Consider the following 6,854-nt stretch of genomic DNA (forward strand, 5'->3'; position numbering starts at 1 on the left):
AGACTCCCTCTCAGGCCTCTCTGCAGAGTTTGCACCTTGGATCCTGTCTAGTGTAGCAGACCCCTGCTTCTGTGGATCTATTATTTATCTATCTATCTATCTATCTATCTATCTATTTTTATTTTTATTTTTATTTTTATTTTTATTTTTATTTTTATTTTTATTTATTTATTTATTTATATTGTCCAATAGACAATTAGGGTTTTAGTGGGTATATATCTATATACACATAGTAAAATACATGATGAAGGTTATAGAGGAGATACTCATAGTAAAATATATCTAAGAAATAATAGAAAAGAAGGTATAGTAATAGAACATATCAATGAAATAATAGAAGAAGAGATATAGGAATAGAAGAAAGGTATAGGAGATGTAGGTAAGCAATAGGACAGGGGACGGAAGGCACTCTAGTGCACTTGTACTCGCCCCTTACTGACCTCTTAGGAATCTGGATAGGTCAACCGTAGTTAATCTAAGGGTAAAGTGTTGGGGGTTAGGGGATGACACTATGGAGCCCGGTAATGAGTTCCACACTTCGACAACTCGGTTACTGAAGTCATATTTTTTACAGTCAAGTTTGGAGCGGTTAATATTAAGTTTAAATCTGTTGTGTACTCTTGTGTTGTTGTGGTTGAAGCTGAAGTAGTCGCCGACAGGCAGGACGTTGCAGCATATGATCTTGTGGGCAATACTTAGATCTTGTTTAAGGCGTCTTAGTTCTAAACTTTCTAGGTCCAGGATTGAAAGTCTAGTCTCGTAGGGTATTCTATTTCGAGTGGAGGAGTGAAGGGCTCTTCTGGTGAAGTATCTTTGGACATTTTCAAGGGTGTTAATGTCTGAGATGCGATATGGGTTCCAAACAGATGAGCTGTATTCGAGGATGGGTCTGGCAAAAGTTTTGTAAGCTCTGGTAAGTAGTGTGAGATTGCCAGAGCAGAAGCTACATAGGATTAGGTTTACAACTCTTGAAGCCTTCTTGGCTATATTGTCTAGTGTGGCAGACCCCTGCATAAGATTGGTCCATGTGATTGCACTTGTGGCTGTTGGGATGTGAGATTAACTTTAACCTGGATGGGGAACTGGAGATAATTTAGTGTTGGAATGACGGCCACGAATCCAACATGGCGAAGCTAATAAATCGAACCTTTTGTGAGATCACAGGAGTGGAATGTGATTTATTTCTCAGATGCTATTTGGTTCGTTGACACTAATCCTGCGAATGCATAAATGAAGTCTTGTGTGCTCACCCACTGCTTATGCAACTTGGCTCCCAACGGTCTGTGGCCAGGTAGTCGGCTGCAGTCCAGGGGTTGGGGACCCCTGATATACAGGGTCTTGTCTTAGCATGGCACTTCCTCCCAGGCAGGGTTGGATTCCTACTGGTGCAGACCAGTACATGTGCACCGGTAGCAGCCCATTGGTGATGTAATTTTGGCATGATGGTTCCGGTACTGTCTGTGTTGGTCCATATGTGCCACCATCTTTTTTGGGAAATTTTAATTATTTTTTCAGGTTTGGATGGCTTCTCCTCATCCTTGAAGAAAATAATAATAATAATAATAATAATAATAATAATAATTATTATTATTATTATTATTATTATTATTTATTGGATTTGTATGCCGCCCCTCTCCGCAATCTCAGGGCAGCTAACAACAATAATAAACACAACATGTACAATCCAATAATAAAAAACAACTAAAAACCCCTATTATAAAACCAAACATACACACAAACACACCATGCATAACTTGTAATGGCCTAGGGGGAAGGGCTATCTCAACTCCCCCATGCCTGGTGGTATAAATGAGTCTTGAGTAGTTTACAAAAGACAAGGAGGGTGTGGGCAGTTCTAATCTCCGGGGGGAGTTGGTTCCAGAGGGCCGGGGCCACCACAGAGAAGGCTCTTCCCCTGGGGCCCGCCAAACGACATTGTTTAGTCAACAGGACCCGGAGAAGGCCAACTCTGTGGGACCTTATCGGTCGCTGGGATTCGTGCGGTAGCACACGGTTCCGGAGGTAATCTGGTCCATTGCCATGTAGGGCTTTAAAGGTCATGACCAACACTTTGAAATATGACCGGAAACTGATCAGCAGCCAATGCAAGCCACGGAGTGTTGAAGAAACGTGGGCGAATCCCTCTGCCCCCATCTGTGGGTTAATACCAATCTTTATTTCTTTGTCCGAAGCACAGCTGAGCAGTTCCTCAGCTGTGTTTCTGGCTGAATCATCCTTCTGAGCATGCACGGAAGAAAAAACGCTAAAGGGGATCTGCGTGAGCATGCGAAACATCACAATGCGCACCAGTAGCAAAGGTTACTGGAACCCACCTAGGGGTGGGCTTCTGCTCAGATGGGGGGGGGGGGACAACACAGTGGAGTAGCGAAAATGGAGCTCCACCCCAGAGCACCCGATTTGCACTGAAAGATGTTGAAAGAAAATGCAGGGCGCCCTGCATAAACCACGCCCACAGTGTGATAGTAAAAATTTTGGTAGCCCTTCACTGAACCCACCCCTACTCCCAAGTCTATTGCTACTTCATTCTCTCAACAACCCATTTTGCTTACGCATTCCTGGATGTTCTGTGCTTTGTCCAGGGCAGGGGCTTTGACAGTCAGCAGACTCTGCTGCCCCTTTCTGATTAGTATACAGTGTTCCCTCAATTTTCGCGTAGATGCGTTCCGAGACCACCCGCGAAAGTCGAATTTCCACAAAGTAGAGATGCGGAAGTAAATACACTATTTTTGGCTATGAACAGTGTCACAAGCCTTCCCTTAACATTTTAAACCCCTAAATTACAATTTCCCATTCCCTTAGCACCCATTTAGATTATTACTCACCATGTTTATTTATTAAAGTTTATTTAAAAAAATATTTATTAAAGGCGTACGAAAGATTGGCGATGACATATGACATCATCAGGCAGAAAAAACCGTGGTATAGGGGGAAAAAACATAAAGTATTTTTTAATTAATATTTTTGAAAAACTGTGGTATAGGCTTTTCGCGAAGTTCGAACCCGCGAAAATCAAGGGAACACTGTACAGACTTTGAGAATTGGGGGTAAGAGTACTGCTGGTAGTTCCAGCCCATCACTCTCAATTACCTTCCCTCTTTTAAGTGTCACCTGGCCACAAGTCTCCAGTCCAAATGACATTCCAGTGCCTTCACTGTAGATCCATGACAAGTGGACCACTATGGTAAACAATTTAATATCATCCATGTAAAAAAATAATAATATAAAAATTGGATTTGTTTTGTTGACTCGAGATAGGCAGCATAGTAATTCTTTTCTGACATCACAGGATATGCATTTTTTTTGGTTCTTAAGAAAACAAAACATTTCTTGAGGGGAGAGATATAGAAGCAAGCAATATGAAAGCAAACAGCCATTTTATTGTTTTCATAGTAGCATTTAAAGCAATTCTGACACTCTCCGCAGGGATTAACGTACGGGGTACCACGTGCTGGCTTTTTAGTCTTGGACTTTCAGCAAAAGCTATGGCAGGAAAAGAAACTTGGTATTGTATTGCTACTAATCTCATTTTGGACTGGTTTGAATCTCATCAGTGTGCAAGTGACATAAAACCAAAAATGAATGAGCCTCCTGCCCAACAATACAAGTTTTCAGACTAGATTGCAAAGAAGCTGGACAAGTTAACAGTACAAATAAAGTCCATTCGGCTGCCCTATCTTCATGCCTAGTTATGTTCCTGTGAGTAAATGACTAGAGTATTGTATTTTGTTTGGTTAGGTGGGTGGTCTGTATTCTACTGTGCAAAACAAGCTAAGTTTTATTGGAAACTACTGATAAATAACAGCTACATTTTTATTTTGGTTCAGAACGTGACGTATCCATGAATTATGTAATTTTTTAAAAAATTCAGCTTTTTCAACCAGGAAGCAGTTGCTGTTCCTATGTTGCTACATAGAAAAATCTTGCTTTTCCCTGGACATTGCATCTATCTTTAGGCAATGGTGTTGCCTTTAAAGAACAAATATGAAATAGCAATGAAACAAAATACAAAAATCTATTACAAAAACAATATTGTTTATGACTAATGTTTTACATATGTAGTTAAAACCATTAGATATACATGCTGTGGAATTATAGTTTTTCACTACACAACTTCTAATTCATACTTCATTAGTGCAAGAAATATCAACATGCTCAATATTGCTCAAAATGAGCCGAGGTGGCGCAGCAGGCAGAGCGCTGTACTGCAGGCCATTGAAGCTGACTGTAGATCTGTAGGTCAGCGGTTCAAATCTCATCACCGGCTCAAGGTTGACTCAGCCTTCCATCGTCCCAATGTGGGTAAAATGAGGACCCGTATTGTGTGGGCAATATGCTGTCTCTCTTAAGAAGTGCTATTGCTAATGTGTTGTAAGCCGCCCTGAGTCTAAGGAGAAGGGCGGTATAAAAATTGAATAAATAAATAAATTTATCCCATCATCAATAACTAATGAAGCAGATCCCTCTTTAATAGCTTAGCTCAGGGGTCCCCACCGGTCCGTGGACCAGTACCGGTCCGTGGGGCATGTTGCACCGGTCCGCAGAGTTAGCAGCTGCTGTGGAGCTGGCGAGTGCCAAGCTGTTCCTGTCTCTTTCCCCTCCCGTTCACTCGGGACCGCTGTTTGCCTCGGGCCGAGAAAACTTTTGCTTGCTTGCTTCCTTCCTTTCCTGTCTTTCTTCCCTCATCGAAAGTGGTCTATTTCCTCCTCGCAAAGCCCTCGCTCTGCCTGCAGCTCAGACGGAAAGGCTTTGGCATTGTGCAGCTTTTTTTGCTAGGCTTTCCCGGGGGCCTGGGTGGGAGCGAAGCCAGGGGTGTGCGTGTGGCCATGAAGCCCCCACCACCAGCTCTGGTAATTTTCTTTTGGAAGGATTCCTTGCTTCAAGAAAATTACCGGACCTGGCAGTGGTGGGCGCTCCAAGCAGGCAGCGATTGCAAAGGAAGGCAACTGTGTCCGTGGAGGCACCTCCCCCACCTCTGGGATTATTTGCTGCAAACCCAGCCCGAGCAGGCGGTGGGGGGGGGGGTTTCCTCTGAAACTGATGGAAGGAACGAAGCAAGCAAGCAAAAGTTTTCTCCCTCAGGTGGACCGCCTCGGCTGGAGGCAAACGGCGGTCCCGAGTGAACGGGAGGGGAAAGGAAACCATACCCTCCTAGCCTTCCTCCCTCTGTCACCTCGGCTCCCCTGCAAAATTAAAAGGGGGGGAGGAAAGAGAGGCAGTGGAACGATAAGCTACACCCCCATGCTTAATCCCGTCCCCCAACCACACCCCTTTCTGCCTCCACCGGGCCATAGAAAAATTGTCTTGGTGAAACTGGTCCCTGGTGGAAAAAAGGTTGGGGACCACTGGCTTAGCTGATCGATAAGCATAGCCAAGAGAGCCTGCAATTCTTACATCCCACTTAAAAAGAAAAGGCTGGCACCTTTCAATCAGGCAGAAAAAAATTTTAGAGGAAAAAATGGGAAGCAGTTACATAAGTGCCAAAATACCTCTGTCCCGGGGTACTTACGTTCATTGCTTTGCTTTTAAAGATGAACCTATTTGTGTGCAGTGTTCATCTCACTGATTCAATTTTTCGCGGAGTGCTGGTAATAATAATAATAATAATAATTCATTAGATTTGTATGCCGCCCCTCTCCAAAGACTCGGGGCGGCTCACAACAATGACAAACAACAATATTATAGTGAACAAATCTAATATTAAAAGAAGTATATAAAACCCTATCATATTTAAAACCAATGAGGGAAGTCTCATACACAATACTGTGCAGCAGGAAATAGCACTAATTTCTAACATTGATACAAACATTCTGAGTGCCAGATTGGTCAAGTGGCTAAGGCGCCAAGCATACAAGTATTATGAAGCCAGGTTTGGTCTAGTTTAGAGTTCTTCAAACTTGGCAACTTTAAGCATCGCTGGAGAATTGTGGAAGTTGTGGAAGTTGAAGTCCACAAGTCTTAAAGTTGGCAAGTTTAAAGAACTCTGGTCTAGTTATTAGGGCCCCAGGCTAGAAACCATGAGATTGCAAACCCCAGTTCTACTTTAGGCATGAAAGCCATCTGTGTGATTTTCAGCCAGTCACTTTCTTGTAACCCAACTCACATCTCAAAGCTTTGTTGCTATGGAGAAAACAGGAGGAAGAAGTATTAGGTATGTTTGCTGCCTTGAATTATTTATGAAAATAATAAAAGCAGGGTAAAAATATCTAAATATTATCTATTTGGTTTTCACTTTTCAATTTGTTGGTTACAGTGGTTTCATCTTTCCCTGCATAAATGTAATGAAATGTGTTGTTTAACTTATCCATAATTCATCATAATTCTTAAAACCCACCTCTGCCGTCAGGCATGGGGGAACTGAAACATCTCCCCCTTGCCCATGTTGTTTTGGTATTAGATTGATTGTATGCGTGTTTTGTTTATTTGTTTTAATACTCTGGGGTTATTTTTAATGAATTTTAGCTTAAAATTGTCATTGGATTGGTGGGTATTGGATTGTCATTATGTTATTGTTTTTGTCTTGCTGTGAGCCGCCCCGAGTTTTCGGAGAGGGGCGGCATATAAATCCAATAAATCTAATCTAATCTAATCTAATCAGCTTGGATAGTTAAGCATTCCAGGCCTCTAGAAATTTAGGGAATGACTATAATGTTTAATAATTTTGATCACTTGAAAAGCTGTGATTTTCAAGAACTTACTATTAGTGAACTCTATCAGGGCAGGACTCAGTGATTTCAGGAAGATGTAATAGCATTTCATTCATAGCATGGCTAACTACTGAGAAATATGATAAGCTGCTTTCATTACAGAAAAAAATGTATTCTATGTAAAAAATT

This window comes from Erythrolamprus reginae, chromosome 6 (genome assembly GCF_031021105.1).
Source record: "Erythrolamprus reginae isolate rEryReg1 chromosome 6, rEryReg1.hap1, whole genome shotgun sequence".
Classification (NCBI taxonomy): Eukaryota; Metazoa; Chordata; class Lepidosauria; order Squamata; family Dipsadidae; genus Erythrolamprus; species Erythrolamprus reginae.